Raw genomic sequence first — 23,115 nt, 5'->3', positions numbered from 1 at the left:
TTCCTTCCGCAAAGGTTACAGTCCTTACTTGCTGTATCCGTATCAGATTGTCATAGTCAGCACACTATTATAACTTGTTCATGTATTCTTGAAATGGCCCCCATATGTCTTAAGGTTTACATGTTGTTGGCAATTTGACCGCATGTCCCTCCTCCTTTTCATTTGCATATGTCAGTTCTCTAAACCATTCCTGTATCGTCTGTGCTGTACTTGATTTCCATTTTATTATAATACATTTCTTTAGCAATTATACATCCCAGGTTAAAGAAATGCAGTCTTGACCTTAACCTTACCAATGTCCCCAAGTAGGTATCTGAGGGGGAGTATTATGGAGGGTATTTCAGTTATTTCGTGCAGCACATTTGCCACCTTTTGCCAGAATTCCGTGATTTTGGGACAACTCCAGAAGATATGGAGGGTATCGGCTACTTCACTCCCGTATTTCGGGCATTTATTAGTGGTGTTAGGTGAGAATCGTGCAATTTTCGCCGGTGTGTAATGTAATCTGTTCAATACTTTAAATTGTTGAAGTCAGAGACTGCATTGAGCGAGACCTCTTTCGCAAGGAGGCAGAATTTCTGCCATTTGGTTTCCTCTATAGTGGTGCCAGTGTCTCTCTCCCACGTCTTTCTGACTAATACATTGCTCCCTCCCGTTTTGTACCTTCCCTTAAGTTCTAGACAGTAACCCCTTCCTATTATGCCCCTGTACCACCATCTCTAGGCACTCAGATGGCACAGGTTCCTGCGGGAACGTCAGCCATTTTTTCTTTATCGCTGCTCGTATACGATAATATTGTAACACACGCACAGGGTTGTCTCCCACTTTATCCACAAATCTACCCGCGGGACTGAGGTCGCCCAACTTCATTTCCTTTCCTGGATCCCACGCCATCTGAATGTCAGTGTCAAATGAGGGAGGTAGCCCTGGGCAGTTCTGTTACAGTAATGGCTGATCGTTCCCAATCTACCATTTATTCAAGCCTATGCATTCACAGTTGTGCACACTGGATCATATGTGCATGAGTCTGTGTGCCTGTCACTAAGTATGACTGATTTGAGGTTGGCCGGAGATGCACCATATCTCGCCAATGCCTTGTGTGGAGTCCCTACATCTGGACCATACCAATACCTGGCGTATTGTGCATGAGCGCCCAAGTAATATAGTTCAAAATCAGGGGCTGCCAAGCCCCCCCCCCCCACCCCTCCGGTCATAGGGTTTGGTGAGGAATTCCCACTTCATACGGGCAGTCCCCCCTCGCTCCCCCTAAAAATTGGACAGCTAATGTTCTAACCCTGGTAAAGAACTTACGCCCTGGCCGTATTGGGATTGCAGTGAAGTATAGTAACTTGGGTGCAGCCACCATTTTCAAGAGTGCGATTCTGCCGTATAGCAAAACTGGGTATTTAGTCCATAGGTTTTATTTACTTTCAAGTGTATGTAGATATTCTTCGTGGTTCCTTTCGAATAGCAGACTATGTGTCCGGGACACCAACACCCCAAGGTACTTAACAGTGGTATAGGTTCTCTCAACAGAGCCCATTTAGGTTCTCGGGTACTCTAGTGTCCTCCGTTAGTGGAAATAACTCAGACTTAGCAGTGTTGATTTTGTAACCAGAATGGTTTGCAAATTCACTAATTTCGTCCATTACCGGTTTAATGTTTGCACTTGAGTTTTGTAAATATAGGAGTGTGTCATCTGCATAAAGTGAAATCTCTTGCGGGGGGCCTAGTATATGTATCCCTCTATGGCTGTGGAGGACCCTCATCTCGAATGCAAGTGGCTCTATTGTAAGGGCGTACAGGAGCGGGAGAAGGGGCAGCCAGAGCAAACCAAGGATAGTCATTCCTGGTGGTATGCTGCTTGGCTGTTGGTTTACCATATAGTCGTTTCACATAGTTTATAAACTGATCTCCCAGGCCAAATCGGCCTAGTACCCCGAATAAGAAATTCCATGAAACAGAATCAAATGTTTTTTCCACGTCTAGTATTACAGCCACAGCGGAGGGTCCTGGGTCTAGCTGTGATATTATCCCAAATAGTCGTCTTAAGTTAAGTGCAATTGATCGGTTGTAGGTCAAAGGATCGACAACCAAAGGGTCGAATGGTCAAAGGATCGACACCAAAGGACCGAAAACCAAAAGGATCGAATTTTTTATTACCTCCGTTTTTGTGGTAAAACCCACTTTTTTTTCACTAAACGAAACCCCCCAAAAAAATATATAATTTTAAAAAAAAATTGATCCTTTGGTGTCGATCCTTTGACCAGACACCCAATTGATCTACCTTGGATAAAGCCAGACTGGTCCGGGTGTACTAAATTGGGCATGTGTGGGAGCAGTCTGTTTGCCAGGATCTTTCTAAAAACGTTTGCATCAGCATTTATTAGTGACAATGGGCGGTAAGAAGACATCTCTGAAGGGGGTCTGCCCGGTTTCAAAAGGACGGTTATCACTTCTTCAGAGAAGGATGGTGGGAACGAGCTGTTAATACATGCTTCCTCCCATAACTTCAGTAGTCGGGTGCGAGGATATCTTGTTATGTTTTATAAAGTTATATCCCCAGCACGTCTGGGCCCAGAGCCTTCTCAGAGTTGAGTGAAGCAATAGCTTCCATCACTTCCTCAAGACGGATTGGACATCCCAGTTTCTCCCTGGAGCCGTAGTCCTGGCAGGGTAGGGCGGTCTCATTTAAGTACCTATCCACCCCCTACACAGTGCAGAGATCCGAGTTTGCATACAGTGTCTGGCAATAGTCCTTGAACATCGAATTTATCTCCTTAGCTTTAGTTATTTGGTGCCCAGCTGGGCCTTTCCCCTCGGATTATTCCTGCTAGAAGGCGACCAGGTCTTTCTCCCGCCCCATACTTACGGGCCTGGGTTAATTTCACTGTAAAGCGGACCTCGATTCCAAGATGGCCACCGACACCAGATAGACGTGTGTCGACGGCGCTCCGGAGCTCCCTAGCCTAAAACACGGACCCACCACCCCAATTAAGGAGCAGAAAGGAAAATAGCCCATCAAGCTTGGGGGGCGGGGGAGGAGTATGCTGGAGGACACCCCCAGACGCAGCTTTTAAAAATTCCAGCGCAGTGAACTTGTGGATAGGATACAGCGCTGGCCTAGCCCGGGGTCTGGAGGAGGGGGCAGGAGCCCGCCGAAATGAAGGAGTTCGTCGGGACTCCACACAGAAGCGCGCCCCAACCTGGAAGGTGCCTCGCAGCCCCTGGAAGTGGCTTCCTGCAGAGAACACAGAATATCGAGGGCTGATTACTACGGAGGTGTTGGCGGGTGAAGAAGACAGCGGACTTCACTATGCTGGCTGGCGCTCCTCAAGCCCTGGTCGGAACGGACCGAACTGCAGGGGCACCAGGGACAGAGGCTGGGCTGCGTCGGGGGACACGGCAGAAGCACCGTGCGGCAGGACTGGGTCGGGAACCCGGAGGCGCCAAGAGAGGTTGCACCCCCCCCCCCTCGTGTCAACTGGAGGGGGCCGGATAGCTGCAGAGGGAGAGCAGCGGAACCCAGCAACCAGGCGCCAGAATCAGAGGGCTGCTAAGGACACAGAGGTGAGCCTGGGAGCCAGTGGAGAGGGAGAGGCCCAGAGTCTGTAACCCCAGGGGCGGTGGAAGGGGACAGGAAAGGCCCCTCCGACAGGAAGCACTATTCTGAGCCCCCCTAGCCTGAACATAACTAAGAGACCGGACTGGAGAGGGCACTAACCTGGAGGGTGAGATCTCTTAAGCCGTTCCCAGGGTGTGGAGGCAGATTACCCGCTGTACTATACTGAAGAGGAAGCCAGGGCTGCAAGAGCCCATAAGGCCCCTGGGAACCCAATAAGAAGCTCTACAGGTGGGAAGCGGTTTCTTTCGGGTGCCCCTCGGTGCCTGTCCCCTACAACTATAGGCAACAGGAGTGGCACAGGTGAGGGGCCGGGGCGGATCCCCCCCACTAGCTTCTCCACTGGAGATTCCCAGCACCACCTCCCAGCACCGCCCTGCTTTACCACCAGGCCGAGGGGGTCGGAGGGTTTGCAAGATCTGTTCACAAGCAAACACATACTTGACCCCATGAGCATGTCCGCTAAAAACAAGAACAGATCAAATAGAAGCAGAATGCCCCAGGGGGACAACTCAGGCCCTTTTTTAACAGTGTGGGCGAACAAGGACACCAGCGAGAATCGCAGGGACCAGCAGGAAGGGGCCACGAGCCAGAACCAGATGCCTGATACAGGCACAACAGGTTGGCCAGTTGGGAGAGAGGACCAACATCATAGAAAAAGGCTTACAAGAGGAGGGCAAAGAGACTATGGAAAACAGCGAAGCAATTGAGAGACTGGACATGGCAACACGATACCTAGAAATTGCCATGGAAGACTTGGAAAATCGGTTCCTTAGGATCAACATTAGGATGAAACTACTGCCAGTCAGTGACGGATAAAGATTTGAAAGAAACAGTCCAGGAAATATACACGGGCCTGTTGGGGGAGACCACCCCAGACAAAATAGAGCTGGACAGGGTGCACAGTATGGGCCGGCCCAGTAGAAGCCAGGGCGGTAGTCCCAGAGATGTTCGGGCTGCCCTTGCGAGATACTCACAAAAGGAAGCGGTCCTGCGGGCAGCCAGACGGAATGAGCCAATTTTATTTAAGGGTCAGCCGAATCGAATTATATCAAGATTTGTCTAATAGCACCCTTCCTAAACAACGTCAGATGGGGCAAGTAACCGCAAAACTCAGAGAGCAAGGGATCAAATATAAATGGACATTTCCATTCGGATTGCTATTCGACTGGGACGGCGCGCAGAGGAGGATAACCACGTTGCAAGAAGGGGCAAACATCCTACACATGGAGCTGGACTGCAGCCAGGAGACGGCCGGAGCAGAGAAATCACCCAAGGCTGGAGGAGGGGCTAGGCCTAGACCATGGGAGTGGACGACTGTGGGAAAAGGGAGAAGAAGGAAACCAGCTTTGCGGAGTTCCATTGGGAAGGAAAAAGGCAAAGAGCAGTCTACGAGCGAGAGGGTGGAACCCGGGGAGGAGGGGCTACAATCCGGAATGCACACAAGATCAACGGGGTGGTGGCCAACAAGGAGCAAAATGGGATTTGGAGGAGTGAGGATCAAACGTCAAGGGATCAGAGAGGGCGATGGCGCCCGAGGTGAGGGTGGAGATGGAAAGTCCCAAAGACATGGGCTTTAGGGAGGCGGGGGAGTTCAGGGGAAGTAGGGAAAAGGGGGGGCGGGAAAGGTGCCTATCGAGGGGAGAATCAAAGCCAGACCCAGGGTCATGGTTAGACAGAGGAGGTGTTTCGTCAACTGAGGAATTTATAAGGGGGAGGCCAACCAAGAAACCTGCATTTAAGTGGGTGACTCATAATGTTAGGGGTGTTAACTCCCCACTGAAGAGGAAAAAAATTAGAGCTCTTCACGAAGAGAGAAAAGCCAGATTTCCTGGGGCTACAAGAGACATTTACCACATAAGGACCAAGGCCCCCTCAGGCAAAGGGGCTATGACCAAATCCTCCAGGCAACAGGGGCGACCAAAACAGGAGGGGTGGCCCTGGCTATCTGGAACACAGTGAACTTCAGGGTTGGTGAGACCATAAGGGACAAAGAAGGCAGGTATCTAATGGCTATAGGCAAATTGGGAGACGCGGCCTTCACAGTGGCGGTCATTTACGCACCCAACTCTGGTCAAGAAGTGTTTATGCGGGCCTTCCTATCTAAGCTGGAGGAGCAAGCATGAGGGGGACCTGAACATAGCCTGGGACAGAGCCAAAGATAGATCGGGGAAGTGGGTGGGGGGGGGCTGTGGCCTCACCGGAACTCCGGGAGAGAATGTCAGGCTTGGGTTTAGATGATGTGTGGAGGGAAATCCATGGGAACGCAGAGGGATATACCTTCCTCTCAGAGGTACACGGGACAAAATCTAGAATAGATTATATATGGATCTCGGCGGGCCTGGTGAGGAAAGTTCAGGAAATAGAGTTGGGCCCTATGGGGATAGCAGACCACAAAATTATAACAATGCAGCTAGATTTGGGAAATGAAAGGGGAGGAATTTGGAGGTGGAAATACCCGGAACATCTAATGAGGGACCCAGTACTTAGAGAAGCAATGGAGGAAAAGATGGGTCTGTTTTTTGAGAGTAACAAAAGGGGAGATACAGGGGATGACGTCAGGTGGGACGCATTCAAAGCCACAATGAGAGGGGAATTTATAGCGGCTACAGCAATCAGACACAAACAACTTCAGGCTATGGAGATGCAGTTGGAGGGGGAAGTAGAAGAGGCGAGGAAGAGGGTGGCGGAGGCCCCCACTAGGATCCATCAGAGGGCGTACAGAAGGGCGTTAGGTCAGCTGGGGATCCTGCGGACTAAGAAAGCGAAGGGGCCCTACTTTATGTAAGACAAAAATATTATGCAAAAGCAAATAAGGCTGATGCCCTATTGGTGTGTCTCCTCCGGGAAGCAATAGCAAGAAACATAATCACGGCCCTAAAACGGAAACTGGTGAGAGTCACACGACTAGAAGACATTCAGGAGAGCATGGTCAAATTTTACAAGACACTTTACACAACACAGGGACCCCAAACCCAGGTACAGGAGGACTTCCTGGGAAAACTACACCTAGAGACACTAAGCAGGGAAGCCCAAAATATTTTAAATCAAGCGATCTAGGAGGACGAGGTGAGAGGGGTCATAGCAAAATTGCCCTCGGGCAAAGCACCGGGCCCTGACGGCTACTCAGTGTCCTTTTACAAGACCTTCTCGGGGACAGTGACGCCACAATTGACCCACCTCTTCAATTCCTTCAAGGATAAAGGCCAACTAACCGCATCTATGAAGGAGGCCAAAATCTCCCTAATATTGAAACCAGGAAAGGACCCCGCGGAAAGATTGTCATATAGGCCGATAGCCCTCATTAATGTGGACACAAAAATATACACACAAGTCCTGGCCAATAGATTAGAGGGGTTCCTTCCAGACCTGATTCATCAGGATCAGGCAGGATTCGTCAAAGGGAGGCAAACATCGTACAATATAAGGAAGCTAGCTCACCTTCTTGAAAAGGTAGATAAAACGAACACTCTGGTGGTCTTACTATCATTGGACGCAGAAAAAGCGTTTGACCGGGTGGAGTGGTCGTTCCTTTTCGAAACCATGGAAAAGATGGGATTCGGGGGAACCTATTTACAAATGGTCAAGGCGAACTACGAGGCCCCCCAAGCATGAATACTGGTAAACAGCACGTCCTTTCGTTCATTCCACCTGCAGAGGGGAACAAAACAGGGCTGCCCCCTATCCCTGCTCCTGTACGCCATCTACTTAGAGCCTTTACTGCAGGCTATTCAGGAAGCAGAGAAGATTTGGGGTATTCCGTTTGCAGGTGGACAGCACAAAGTGGCAGCCTTCGCCGACGACATGCTGCTCACCCTCACTAGGCCATCCGAGTCCAGTGTAGCATGCAAGGCTCTGCTATAAAGGTTTGGGGAAGCCTCAGGGTTACGCATCAATATGGGAAAATCCGAATTGATGAATCTAACACTGGGGAAAGAGGAGAGGGACCAGCTAAAGGGAACAATGCCATTTGCCTGGAACCCAGGGGGGGTTATGAGGATGAGGGTCACACCTAGACTCGCAGATTGGTACGCCGCAAACTACCTCCCACTGATAAAGAATATTAAAAAGGACTTTAAGTGGCGGAATCTCTGCATCTCCTGGCTCGGGAGACTGGCAACAATAAAAATGGTGGTGCTGCCAAGGCTCCTCTACCTGTTTCAGGTTATTCCCCAGGCAGTCCCGGTAGGCTTCTTCAAGGAGCTCCAAACCATAACCAATGACTTCATATGGGAAGGGAAAAGAGCAAGGGTGAGTGTGCTCCAACTTACAGCCCCAATGTCAGAGGGGGTCCTGGCCCTACCCAATTCATACAATACTATGAAGCAACTCAACTCAGGGTAATAAGGGAATGGCTCTATGAGGGGGAAGAAAAGCATTGGGTCAATATGGATAGGGCAGTAACAAAGCATGACTTAAAGGATGTTTTGTCGCTCCCAAGGCAACAGCGCCCAGCACAAATGTATGAAAGCTCTATTAGCAAATTGGTAGCAGATAACTGGGAACGGTTGGTGAAGCGTAAGATCACATCACGACATTTCCGTCCCCCTTCACGCCGCTATATAACAACAAAGATTTCTCACTGGGTCTCAGGCATGTTTATAGGAGGAGAGATTAGTTCCTTTGTGGACTGCAAAAGGGCCTTCGCATTGGGGGAGGGGGAGAGGATGAGGTACTCCCATCTACGCCATTGGCTTCTACACCCCCAAGAACAAAGAAGCAGCCACCAGGCCATTAACCGCCTTTGAGAAATTCCTTACGACAAATGATAGATCTAGAGGGTTGAGATCGCATCTGTACAAGATACTAGACGGGGCCACCCTGAGGCACAGCTGGGCATACATGGGGAGATAGGAGCAAATAATGCGCAGGAGTATAGAAAAGAGGGAATGGGAAAAATTATGGAAAAAGATCTCTAAAATAGCAAGAGCCTCCCAAACTCAGGAAGCTTGGTATAAAATCCTCTACGGGTGGCATTACACACCAGCCCGTTTCCATAGGATATACCCAGGAACATCAGAGCTCTACTGGAGGGGCTGTGGAAGGGAGGGTACGGCAGAGCGCATATGGCGGAGGTGTCCAAATATAGAGCCCTTTTGGGAAGAAATTCGGCTGGCACAGGAACAGGCATTTGGAAAAGGGGGAAGCAGAGCCCCAGAACGGACATTATTGGGCATAATGAGCTGGGACGAGCCTATGGACTCAAGGGCTAAAGAAAGAGCTCAGGTAATGCTAACAACAGCAGCTATGACACTCACTGCCCAAAGATGGAAGAGCTTGAACATTCCAACATTCCAGGACTGGCTGCGGAAAGTCCGGGAACTGGTCACGTTGGAATGGGCCTCGTATGCAATGAACAATGCCCTGCAGAACTTCGCAAGGGATTGGGGGGAGGTGTTGACGTTTCTTAGGGACGATTATAGGATTGGCTGGCGGCCGCAACGCCTTAAACTTTTGGACCTCTTTTGAACCCCTAGAGATATGGCGAACCAAAATGCAAGAGGTAAAACTTCAGGTTGCACCGAGGGGGAGGGGTGGGGAAAGGGGGGCAGATTCTGGAGTTGTACCGTTTGTTGTTAAAAAACCTAATAAAAAGATTTTTTTTTTAAAAAAAAGCGAACCTCACGATCTGCCAATTCACAGAACTTTTGTAGGTTACACTTAAAGACCCCCAGGAGTGCTCTATCCCCAGTAAAACCATATTCATTTTGAAGTTTCCTTAGGGACATCTCCAATTCCTCCAGTTCTCTTCTTGTGTTCTTAAGTATTCCAGTTGTGGAGGCTACCATCGTGCCACAAAGCCGTACTTTAAATGCTTCCCATACAACAGCATATTTTGTAACTGACCCTTCATTAAGTCTGAAGTTTTCTATACCTAGACTTTCCACCGATACAGTGTCAGAGTGCTGCCGGAGCCATCCTCCATAATGGTCGTGGTCCGATCTCAGTTGTTAATGCAATACAGATCACTACCGGTGAGAGGTCCGACAGGGTGTGCGGCAAGCTCGTGCATCCGCACAGTCTATCCGTCCACATGGCTGAAATCGACCAAAAATCCATTCAGGATGATGCATCATGTACTGTGGAATAGTATGTGAATTCAGCGGTATTAGGGTGTTCTGCTCTCCAAGCATCTATTAGTGTGTATTGCAACATTATATGATGTATTGTTTGGGCAGCCCTTGAGTTACCACGGTTTCTGGAACTAGACCCATCTATGGATACATCAAGTATCATGTTAAAATCTCCCCCCCAAAGCACGGGGGCATCGGATTCCTTCCAATGAGAGAGGCAACGTGGGCGTAAAAAGGCAGGGTCATCGATTTTCGGACCATAGGTATTTACTAGAGTAATCATTTCGTCCTCGATTGTTTCTGTAACAAATAACGTACCTCCCTTTGGGGTCTATATGAGTGGCTATGTCCTTAAATCTAATGGATTTATGTATCAGGGTTATCACTCCTCTGGCCTGTGATGAGTATGAGGTGTAATACCTCTGTTCCCCCCATTTTGGTGCAATTTCGCACTGTCTCCCTTCTACGGCATGGGTTTCTTGTATCATCACCACACCCGGTGAGTGTTGCTCTAAATAAGACCATACCTTCCTAGCTTTTATTGGGTTGCTTAACCCACACACATTCCTTGATATCAGTTTCAGCGTATCATCCATTTGTCTCTATTGTGGGAATTTTAATGGTTACTGTGCCATAGTGCACAGCGCTTTCTTCTAGGTGCTGTGTCATCCCATTCACCCACCTGCACATTTTATAACCTTTTACTACTTAATTTTCTAGTGTGCCTGGTTACTGCGATATGCAATAAAACTATTTTAACACCATGATTCCAGTTCAGTCATTCACATTACCCCCGTCCATTCCCCCTCTCAGGGAACGGTTCGGTTCTCTTTTCGGATGCAAAGGTGGGATAGTGATAGAGGACTCAACGTAGGTAAGAGCATATGCAGGAGTTTCGAAAAAGTGAGCTCTTCCGACATGCTGAATTTTTAATTTTGCCGGAAAAATTAGGGAGTAGGGAACTTGGCATGCTCTAACAAAGCCGTCTTACAGCATCATACGTGTATCCCGGCTGCAAAATCTGGATAAATATGAATGCTGTTCGATTCGTATCGCAATGTTCCCAGTTCTCTGGAGTGTTTCAGGATAGCCCCTCAGTCCCTGTAATTCAGCAGCCGGGCGATAATCATACGCAGAAGTGCTCCAGGCCGTAGCTGTAGGTCGAGAGTTTGGCGAGTCCTTTCGACAAGGAACTGCATGCAGAAGGAGGAAGTGTCAAATAGTGATTTCAGGAGGGACTCAAAGAAGGGTTCCATCTGACCTTTTCAGGCCGATTCAGGCACGCCTATAATACAAATGTTATTGCGTCTAGAACGCGATTCCAGGTCATCAAATTTATTTCGTATCTTGACGAGTTCTGTCTTGAGACGCTATGTCTCGATCATGTTGGTTAATTGTGTATTCTGACGTGCGGACTCTGGTTTCAACTTTGTTGATTTGTCCGCTTTCTTTCTCAGGTTTTGCTTTGAGGGACCCCATTGTGGAGAAGGTATCATCTAGCTTGACGTTAATTGCCATGAATCCACTTTCCATAGGGCTGAGGAGATGGTCGTCCCATGTATTTTCTTCCATGGGTTCACCCTGACCTGAGTTGGGTTGAGTGGCCACTTCAGGTGACGAAGGCTGGGGACCGGTGAACAAATCTATGGGACCTTTTTTCATATTGTAGCCCTTCGTCATGGTGGCGTTCGATATTGTGCACTGGGTTGTCCGAGTTTCCACGCTGCTTCCTGCTTCCGGTCTCAGATTCCAAATTACCAGTCTATGTGGGTGCTGGTGCGGTCTCTAGTATCCAGTATATTGTGTTATGGTGGTCAACGCCTCTCCACCCCACAGTCAATTTACTACCTCCGTATTGTAGCAGGATATTGTGTTGACAGCTTGCCAGAGGACCACTTCTATCTTGCCAATTTGTAGTGACGCTTATATATGTTATGGGCAAAGTTGATGGGGTCCCCCTGATGCTTAGTCCTTACTATCTAAACAGATGAAACTCTACTTGTGTGGGGCAGTCCCTGCCAGAGGTCTGGTATTCGATGAGAATGTTTCCTGGCTCCCGTATGTGCGATGGTAGGGATGGGGTGGCACGTTCCTTGCACAACAGATGGGGGACCGGGCAACCCTTGAGGCAAGCGCCCAGGTTACTCTTCTGGGGATTATGGCACAGTGAGCTGTGAACCCTGCAGCCCGTAGAGTCATTGCCACATTGACTCTTTCTTGCACTCCAATGTGTAGAGCACAGATCCAGTGCTAGGACATTAGCCACTCCACCCAGCAGTCTGCATGTCGGCAGTGGGGAAGCCCGCTTGGCGCTCTTATGGTCATGCAATCATGGCATGGATGTAGTCTCCTTCCTGTTTCGAGAGGTATGCGAATTAGTGCTTCCCTGAGAGACCGGCGGAGTACAAGGTCAACCACGGCTGCCTGCCGTGAATAACTGCAGTGCGTTTTGTGGCCCAATCACGCACCTTAGTACCCTCCGCCTTGTCAGTTATGCATACGGTTTCTTGGCATAGGTGTTGAATTTGTTGTTTCTTCAGTCTCCTCCGCTAGATGTTGTTTCCCACACAGTGCAGCACACCATGCCATGAGCGCCGGTCACACCCTCGGGCCCAGTGCGTCCATGCAGCGGTATTATGTGCGTCTGCGGGAAACCGCTCCACCCGCGCTGGTGCCCTGCAGCGGGCAGTGCGCTTCCTCCCCAGGGTGATCGGGAAACGGGGGCACACTCACTTCCTCTGCCTTGGCTCTGGTAAGTTCTTCCTCCCCACTGCTCTCTACAGGGGGGGTCACAGTGGGTCTCTGTTAGGAAAGATGTCGTAATTGCAGGTAATTTTCCTTCCATGTGGCAACCCCTAAACTTTTTGCTGTTGTTTTTCACCTTGTTCTCGACTTTGCCAGAGAAGTGCAGCCTTCTGCCGCACTCCTCTAGGCTTTCTCTCCATTCTTACGCGGAAACTGACATGCCCTTAAGACAGTCAGTACCGGGAAACGCTGTTTTCCGTAGTTTCTTTTATCATGTTGCGGCTTTCGTGTAACATGACACAAGAGGGCACTGTAAGCTAAGTTACTGCTCTCTTGGGTCTCTAGCTTTCTACAGGCCCTAGATACTCTTTTTGGATTGTAACTGATCGGTGCAAGTGATTCACGGACGGGAATGGTGGCAGCGATCGTTTGTGTTTTGAGCTCCTTTTGGCGTTTTAAGCGCGTTTCTCGCGCTTAGCCCAAAATGGTGGCCTGGCTCCCAAAATGGCCAGACCACGAGGCTCCTTTTTCCTGTCCGCTGACCGTCTTGCTCCCTTCACCTTCCCCAGGTCGAGCCGACCCGGGGCCTTCCTAATTTGGGCATGTACTTTCCCGCAAAACACGGATGCTTTCGCGGGCTTCTACAGGCCTTGTGTGCGCCTCCAGGATGTGGGCTGGGATGTCTGGTCCCAATACACATCCTGGGTGCCAGGGAGTCTAGGGTGGTGTGAATGCCTGGGACCACCGTGGTCCGTGATAGGTCCACGTATGGTGTGAGTGTTGATGAGCGGATCTCCCATTGGGTCCCCTCCGTTTTGGCGCGAAGGGAACCGTGGATAAGAGGGGGCTGGAAACACCACTACCATGTCGATCTCCCGAGTTCTCACGAATGAAGGCATACAGGAGCCAAGTATCCTGCAACCACGAGGCTGAACCGAGGAATCGCTGGTGACCCGCTGAAGGACTGCTCCTCTGCACTGCTGTCGCCTTGTGAAACCCTTTTTACCTCTGATCGAACCAGAAGGCCGGTACTGGTACTTCGACCCTTGGAATAGCGGGGACAGCTATTCTCGGCATCTTCACCATCTCCTGCTCGTAAGCCTTCGGAAGTGCCCATGGGCCATCCAGCAGACTGACCAGCCTACACAGGAGTCTTGCTCTGTAACCGCCGCCAGGTTGTGTAGTATTTCGAGTCCTTGTCACTCTCACACGATTCGTACACTTGGCGTTCCCAGGTCTGAAGTGAGTAGTGTACATTTGGCTCAGATACACACGGCCCCTCCGTTGCCCTGCTGTGGTAACAAACTGTGCGGGTTCACTTCGTTTGGGACATCTTTAACTCAACTCTGCTGCTGCAGAATCAACACGACAAGACGTCCCCTGCTCTCCTGAACCTGCCAGCAACTGAAACTGATGCGGAGAAGCCTGGGTCTGCTTGCATCGGGGACCGGTGAGTAGCATAGCTAGGAACTGGTCGCCCTCCTGCAGGAGCCCATAGCTTTTCCCCGTTGTGTCAAAACAGTACGCCTTTCCGTACTCGCGCTCTGCTTCTGCCCACAGTGGAGGTTGCGCTTGAGTCGCAGAACTCTGTTGTTCTTCATTTGTGCACTAAACTGAACTGCCCGATTTCCTCGAAGAGACTCCCCTTTTTGCCCGTTGGCACCAGCGTGTGCAGGTACTTTTGAGCACAAGGCTCCACTCTTCGTAGGGCTCGGACTTCCTTTTAGTTAGGTGCCTCTGAAGGCGGACTGGGTCTAAGCATTATTTCGCACTGCCTGTTTTCCTTCCCTTTTAGGTGGACTACACATTTCGTGCATCTAACGCTTGAGACTTGTTTATATTTGTATATATGTTGTATTGGTATGGTATGTGCTGGTTTACTAGAGTTGTATTGTGATTTCCCGCTACGGTCATTGTTTTAAAGGCCTTGGAATAAATGTGTATATATTTTTAATTTAACACCTGTTTGGAGTAGTTTGTAAGTGTCCTTGCTTTGTGTGCTCATTGCAGGCTTTCAGTCACCCTCACCCCTCTTGAGATCTAGTCTTGACCGCCGCGATCGCTAACCTGATTGGTCTGGCTTGTCCAGAGGTTACCCTGTTCCGAGTAATTAGGTTGGCCTTCTGAACTTCTGCGCCGCCAGGACAGAGTTCGGAAATCCGTCTTAAGTCTCTGCAATGGGCTGAACCGTGGTGCGCTTTGCCGCCAAGGACCCATGCCTGAGCTGCTCAGTTTGCCAGACTTCTCAAGGCGGTAGTACTGATGCAGTACATGCCGCTGACCGTTCACCAGGATCACACACCATCGCAGCCGTGAGCGGGGTGGGCGGGCCCCGGGGACTCAAACAACAGCAGCCGCAGATCTTCTGTTGTCGATTCTGGCCTGCCTCCCCCGACACCAGCTCCACCCCACTCCAGGCGCCTTTCATGGCAGCTGCCAGCACTCCACCCCCACAATGTTTCGGATGGTTGCCGCATACCACAGAGGGAGCCACGAGATACCAAACTTGGGCACACGGTGCCCAGGCCCTTCCTCTCACTGTCACGGTACAGCAATTGAATAACATGATCTATAAGTAGAAGGGATTGATGTCGGGCCAGAGCTTCTCTATCAGGCGGCCATTTCTGTGGCTGCTCAACAGTCCCCCAGTGTGTGAGTGTTTGAAGTTCTGTGAAGGATTACTATGTATTGGAGTGGTCACGTGCATGATGCATCACGTTTTTGAAGGTCTCCGAATGAAATCCTCATTAACTCTTGAGCAACTGAGTATACTTTGTATCCGAGCAGTCACGTGTATGAGAAGACATGTTTTTGAAAGTCTCTGAGTGATGGGCATGTTACAAAGGCAACTTTAACAAACTTCTAACAATGAACCTAAATGAATGAAACCTTTTCTAATTTCAACAAAGGTGTTTCAGTGCTGGGAACATTATAAAAGCAACTTAGAGACTTATAACGCTGAGATGAAATAAATGAAAACTTTGTCAATTGCTACAAAACATATCTGAGTGCTGGGCACATTATTCAAGGCATTATACAATGAAATATAACAAAAAGGCAAACTGAAGGAAGATCTTTATTACCTCTAAAATTCAGAGCTAAATGAAAACTGTTCCAAGCACCATGTTTGAATGCAACTGCAGGTACAAGCACCATTTCTATGTATTGAACTCACAAGTGAACTTTACAAGCACAATTCCCATTTGAATTTACAAGTGAACTTTAAACAGAAGTTTAACAAATATTACCAGTGAACCAATTATACCTTGGGCTCCAGAGTAAATGGAACTTTGGAGATGAACTTTAATAAATGATTGAATTACAACTTTTTTCCAACTATATTTGTCAGAAACCCAAGGGTGTCTCACTGTCTGAACTCCGGGGACCTCTTGCTCAGGTGGACAGGGCACAGCCATCACCCTTGGATCCAGACCCTGGGGTGGACAAGTGCGGGAGGATCACCTGGGTGAGGGGTCCTTGAGGAGTGGGGCTGGGACATCCGATGGCGAGACGCGGTATTCCCCCCTATCCAACACTTCCTCCACCTTTATGGGTCGTTACGAATCCTGTCCCGTTAGCTCCTCCCCAATTTCAACAGATATCAACATTAAAGGGAGGCGTAGGAGAAGAAATATATCACTAGCCGACATCCCCTCAGTCACAATGGGACATTATCATCTAAAACCCATTTACCTACAACAATACATCTGCCCCCTTCACCCTGACAAACACTTACAGAAGTTTCCCTCCATCATTAGGAAAAACTACAACTCCCATACTTCCTCTCCATTGCTTTTTTTCAAAACCACTGGGACAAAGATGAAGAGGAACAGAGCTATGAAGATTGCCCATAGGAACCATTCCTGTGGGCAGTCTCAATCTTGTCCCATCAACGAGGACAGGCAGAGTCAGTCCTCCCTTTTCAACCACCCACACCTGAAACTGGTTAAATCTCCCTACCAGTATAAAAAGCAGAGCAAAGGAACACACGCTGAGTGAGCTGGGGATGCTGGAGGATGCAGAGAAGCCAGAGAGAGACCATTTCAGCTGGAAGGCCTGGAGGAAGGAGGACTACCCAAACACTAAACCTGAATGCCCAAGGCAGACTGCAGTGTGGAGAGGAAGCAATAACCCCAGGAAGCCAGACCAGGAACAGCTAGGGTTGCCTGGCGATACTGTCACACTGCTGAGACCGTGGAAGTTATGGGCAAGATGGAGGCGCTACTAGGTCCCAACAGTCTGTCTGTGAGCGGTCCAGTCTTTTTGTTGCTGCTGCATTTAAGGAAGCCACGCCCCCTGCGAGTCGCGTTGCAACTCGCTATGCTGACTTTCGATTTTGTGCCTACTACCGTTCCTGACATACCGAGCTCCTCTTTTGTTTTCTCGGTTAATCTCCGCGGCCCTTCGCCTTCTCGTTAGGCGACGGCCGTTCTCTCTTGCCTTTCCTTTCCTTTCCTTTCCCCTTATCTGGTCATCGGTTCCAGCCTAGCTTCGCCCCCCGTAGTACCCTCTACCTCGCTCGGCTGGTATCTGTCTTCCCCGTCGGCGAGGTTCCGGTTTTCCGGTTCCCTGTTGCTCGGGGTCTTTTCCGGCTTCCCTCGGTCTTGCCATCCCTCTCTTTCACCCCCTCTTTCTTTCGCACTCTCACATTCACTCGCTCTCTCATTCATACTCTCTTGCATTCACTCTCTCTCTCATTCGCGCACTCCAGCATTCACTCGCACTCTCATTCATACTCTCTCGCATTCACTCTCTCTTACTCTCACGGACTCACTACTGCTCTCTATTGCTCACGAGTTTTCTCTCTCTCTCTCCCCACACCTTTACCTGTCTATCGAAACAACTTACCTCCGTTTGCAGTCTTCTGTGCCTATGTTTGATCCTTCGGAAGCATAGAAGTTCTCCTTTGTGGCTCCACACTCCATCGCCTCTCCCAGGGCTCCTTCATCCAAGCCAAGGAATCACAGCCCGGTAGCTGTCATCCATTGGAGTATCAACTGGACATTGACCTCAAGACTTTTAAAGCCTCTGGATCCGCAATTCCTCCAATCTATCCACACCTGCAGCCTCAGAGGGTTTTTTCTGCCTTACTGGCTTTTTCCCTGTTTTGGGAGGGGCGGACTCCCCAGGGTTCACCTGACGGTTTATTCCAATAACGGTCAAGGTGGCCTCCGGAGGAGACCGTCCCTATCTCTTCGAACGCAAGAAGGGGAAAGGACTCCTTAAGAAGGATACTGAAGAGGAGAGAACCCCGAAAGACCGGAGGAGAAGACAGAAAGTCGCCAGTCACAGTGAAGACCAAGGTGAGGAGACTCCTGGGGAAGGAACTGTGGGAAGTGGCTTTGACAGTTTGCAACGCCTAACGAGTACGATGGCCTCCTTGGAACAATACCAGGAGATGGTAACAGCGATTCAGGGTCTCCAGGCGGAGGTTCAGAGCCTTCGAACAGAGAACATCAACTTACGTCAACAGGTGGCGGCTCGAGAGGATTTCCGAGGTGACCTGCCTCCCCCGACGTTCTCCTTCGGGAAGTATGATGGCAGTCCGCAACTCCTGAAAGAATTTTTGGATGCCTGTATGATATACTTTACCTTTCGACCTAAGGCCTATGAACTCGATAGGGCCAAGGTTGGGTTTTTGGTCTCCAACCTAGTGGGCAATGCTTTGGCCTGGGCTACTCCACTGATAGCGCAAGCAAATCCTGCGGTTAATGACTACGCACAGTTCACTCAATTGTTGCGGGACAGATTTGAACGACCAGAGGTCCAATATTCTTCTTATGAAGCCCTCCTGGATCTCCGTCAGGGAAATCAAGGTGTACAGACATACGCCTCCGCATTTATGAAGTTGGCTACGGAGGCGGGGTGGCCAGATTCTGCCCAACAGACCCTCTTCCGACGAGGACTACATGATGAACTCAAGGACGAACTAGCCCGGATGGCACGTCCTGCTTCCTTTCCAGAGTTGGTCACGATGTCTCTGCAGTTGGAGTTTAGATTGCAGGAGCGAAGATTAGAAAGGAGGAGGTTCAGACCACATCAGACTATCGGAATACCCGCCTCAAATCCTCCTACTCGATCGCAGATAGAGGAACCTATGCAAATAGGATCAACTATGGGCCCGTTGACTCCCGAGGAACGAAAAAGACGCAGAGAACAGGGTCTTTGCATGTATTGCGGATCCTCTAAGCATCTGCTTAGGAGTTGCCCCGAGGTACCCCCGAGACGGTCGGGAAACGCATCTCCCCGGTCTTGAGCAGGGAAAGGAACCGGGCGGAATTGATTAATCCCTGCAATTCTAGGCAGCAGGATAAGCCGAAAGAGGACCATAAACTCATGGTATTTACAGTTCATCTGACTTTCGGATCTCTTGCTTCACTAGAAACCTTGGCTATGCTGGATTGCGGTGCTGCTGGAAACTTTATTGATATTCAGTGGGTTCAAGAACAAGCTATTCCCCTACTTCAGAAAGACTGTCCTTTACCGGTAGAGGGTGTAGACGGAGCTCCTCTCTCTTCTGGACCTATCATTCAAGAGACTTGTCCAGCCACTATGTCTTTGTTTCAACACCAGGAACAAATTACCTTTGATGTCATCAGAGCTGCCCATGTTCCCGTCATCCTGGGCAAACCCTGGTTGCGCAAGCATAATCCCAGGATAGAGTGGGCTACTAATACTGTAAGTTTTCTGTCTTCATATTGTTCCACTTCGTGTCTCCCCCAGACATCTCCTTTCAGGGGAAAGGGGGTTGCTGTTCCAACCTCCTCGGCAGTGGTTCAAACGATCCCTCCTTATTACCAGCAGTATGCCGAGATCTTTGAGGATATACTACCCCGTACTTTACCCCCACATCGAGCAGAGGATTGTGCCATCAATTTGAAACCTGGAGCATCGGTACCGTTTGGACGCATGTATCCGATGTCCCTACCAGAAAGAAGGGCATTGAAGGAGTATCTAGATGCTAATCTACAGAATGGCTTGATCCAGGAATCTCACTCCCCAGCAGGGGCTTCAATGTTCTTCATCCCAAAGAAGGGCTCTGCTGAACTCAGGCCGTGTATAGATTACCGAGGATTGAACAGCTTGACTATTCGAGACAGATATCCTATGCCTCTCATAAAGGAGGTACTTGAAGCAGTAGAAGGAGCCTCTATATTCACCAAATTAGACCTTCGGGGAGCCTACCATCTGCTGAGAATAAAGAAAGGGGATGAGTGGAAGACGGCCTTTCGAACTCCTCTGGGACATTTCGAATATAGAGTTATGCCCTTTGGCCTGGTGAACGCCCCGGCAGTCTTCCAGCGCTTTGTTGATAAGATATTTTCCGACTTGCTGTATGCCTCAGTGGTGGTCTATTTAGACGATATTTTGGTCTTTTCCTCCTCTCTCTCGGAACACCGAAGGCATGTCTCCCTGGTCCTCCAAAGGTTAAGGGAAAATCAGCTCCTGGTCAAGCCAGAGAAGTGCATTTTCGAGGTTGCCTCAGTGTCATACTTAGGTTTTATCGTCTCAAAGGAGGGGGTACAGATGGATCCTGAGAAGGTAAGGGCAGTCCTTAGATGGCCTGTTCCGAAGAGTCCCAAGGACATACAGAGGTTTTTGGGTCTTTCCAACTTTTACAGACGATTCATCACTAACTTCTCTGACATAGTCTTGCCCATCACTCGTCTTCTAAAAAAGGGCCAGAAGTTTGAATGGGATAAGGATGCCGACCAAGCCTTCCTGGTACTCAAGAAAGCCTTTACTACTGCTCCCATTCTGGTGCAACCTAACCAATCTCTCCCCTTTGTGGTTGAAACGGATGCCTCTGGAGGGGCCATTGGAGCTGCCCTCCTACAAGTCGGCAAAGATGGAGCGGAACATCCGGTGGCTTATTATTCTAGAACACTTACACCTAGTGAAAGGAATTACTCGGTGTTGGAACGAGAGCTACTGGCTATCCGACAGGCCTGTATTGAATGGAGACATTTGTTACAGGGAGCTGCCCATCCCTTTCTGGTTCGTACTGACCACCGGAATCTGAAGATATTGCAGCAAATGGAGTGTCGCAATTCCAGACACGCTCGATGGGCCTATTTCTTTTCCCAATATGACTTTGAAATCTCATATCTTCCCGGAAAGGAGAACGCTCTAGCGGACGCTCTCTCTCGGAGCCTGGAGTACCAAGAGGAAGAGAAACAGGTCCAGGATGGGATACTTGCTGGCAAGAGAATCCTGGGAATGGTCAGCTCTTTCCTACAAGAAGTAGAGCTTGCCACTAATCATATCGATGTGTCTTCAGAGTATCAACCACTCCTGGCGAAGAGGGGTGGGTTGTACTTTCATCAAGGCGCCCTATTTCTACCGTCTAAGGAGTTCCAAACGCAAGCCCTATATTGGTGTCACGACCTTCCGTCTGCGGGTCACAAGGGACAGAGGGCAACCCTACGCCTGGCTTCTAGATATTTCTGGTGGCCGACAATGGTAAAGGACACTAAGGCATACGTGATGAGTTGTCCAGTATGTGCGGCCAACAAGAATACCACTCACAGACCATTGGGCCTGCTCCAACAAGAGCCTCTACCATCTCAGCCTTGGGTACATGTATCTACCGATTTTATTGTAGATCTTCCCCCCTCGGGGGGATACACAGCAATTATGGTGACTATTGACTCCCTGAGCAAGATGGCACATTTCTCTCCCTTACATGGCTTGCCTTCCGCCCCCATGACGGCCGAAGTATTCCTGAGAGACGTAGTGAGATTACATGGCTTGCCTCGGACCATAGTGTCGGATAGGGGAACCCAATTTACCTCCCGTTTTTGGTCAGCGTTATGCAGCTCTCTGGGGATTCAGAAAGCATTGTCTTCTGGTTACCATCCCCAGAGTAACGGCCAGACCGAACGCTTAAATGCAACCATCGAACAATATCTACGTTGTTTCTGCAACCAGGAGCAGGATAAGTGGCAGTCCTATCTAGCACTGGCAGAGTTTACCTACAACAATACCCAACATTCTGCTACAGGCATCAGTCCCTTCTTTTTTACCTACGGGTATCATCCGAGACATATTCCTCTTTTTGGGATTCCTCCTACTACTGTGCCCTCGGTGGATCAACATCTTCATGATCTCCGTACCATCCAAAAGGAAGCTGTACAGAAGTTGGAGGCAAGCCGGATACGTTACAAGAAGTATGCGGATAAGAAGCGATCCCCTAACCCTAACTGGGCTGTAGGAACCAAGGTGTGGTTATCAACCAAATATCTCCCGCGTTGGGTTCACCCAGGAAAATTCTCGGCCCGCTTCATAGGTCCTTTCCCTATTTTGTTCCAGGTAAATCCTGTGGCCTTTCGGTTACAATTACCACCCAGGATGAAGAGGATTCACCCTGTTTTCCATACGTCTCTCCTAAAGGCTTATTTTCCCGATCCTACGAGTCATCGTAGACCCTCTTCTTTAAGGATCGAGGACCCGGACCCTGACGAGTATGAAGTGGAGAGGCTGGTGGATTCCCGTTACAGACATGGCACTATACAATACCTGGTCCATTGGAAAGGGTATTCAGCAGCAGAACAATCTTGGGAGCCCAGACGTAACATCCATGCCCCACGCCTTCTCAGATTGTTCCATCGCCTTCACCCAGGGAAGCCCGGGGGAGAAGGGATAAGGAGAGGGCATACTGTCACACTGCTGAGACCGTGGAAGTTATGGGCAAGATGGAGGCGCTACTAGGTCCCAACAGTCTGTCTGTGAGCGGTCCAGTCTTTTTGTTGCTGCTGCATTTAAGGAAGCCACGCCCCCTGCGAGTCGCGTTGCAACTCGCTATGCTGACTTTCGATTTTGTGCCTACTACCGTTCCTGACATACCGAGCTCCTCTTTTGTTTTCTCGGTTAATCTCCGCGGCCCTTCGCCTTCTCGTTAGGCGACGGCCGTTCTCTCTTGCCTTTCCTTTCCTTTCCCCTTATCTGGTCATCGGTTCCAGCCTAGCTTCGCCCCCCGTAGTACCCTCTACCTCGCTCGGCTGGTATCTGTCTTCCCCGTCGGCGAGGTTCCGGTTTTCCGGTTCCCTGTTGCTCGGGGTCTTTTCCGGCTTCCCTCGGTCTTGCCATCCCTCTCTTTCACCCCCTCTTTCTTTCGCACTCTCACATTCACTCGCTCTCTCATTCATACTCTCTTGCATTCACTCTCTCTCTCATTCGCGCACTCCAGCATTCACTCGCACTCTCATTCATACTCTCTTGCATTCACTCTCTCTCTCATTCGCGCACTCCAGCATTCACTCGCACTCTCATTCATACTCTCTCGCATTCACTCTCTCTCTCATTCGCGCACTCCAGCATTCACTCGCACTCTCATTCATACTCTCTCGCATTCACTCTCTCTTACTCTCACGGACTCACTACTGCTCTCTATTGCTCACGAGTTTTCTCTCTCTCTCTCCCCACACCTTTACCTGTCTATCGTAACAACTTACCTCCGTTTGCAGTCTTCTGTGCATATGTTTGATCCTTCGGAAGCATAGAAGTTCTCCTTTGTGGCTCCACACTCCATCGCCTCTCCCAGGGCTCCTTCATCCAAGCCAAGGAATCACAGCCCGGTAGCTGTCATCCATTGGAGTATCAACTGGACATTGACCTCAAGACTTTTAAAGCCTCTGGATCCGCAATTCCTCCAATCTATCCACGCCTGCAGCC

Source organism: Ambystoma mexicanum, chromosome 13 (genome assembly GCF_040938575.1).
Source record: "Ambystoma mexicanum isolate Mex_15411 chromosome 13, UKY_AmexF1_1, whole genome shotgun sequence".
NCBI lineage: Eukaryota > Metazoa > Chordata > Amphibia > Caudata > Ambystomatidae > Ambystoma > Ambystoma mexicanum.
Note: the sequence above shows the minus strand (reverse complement) of the source record.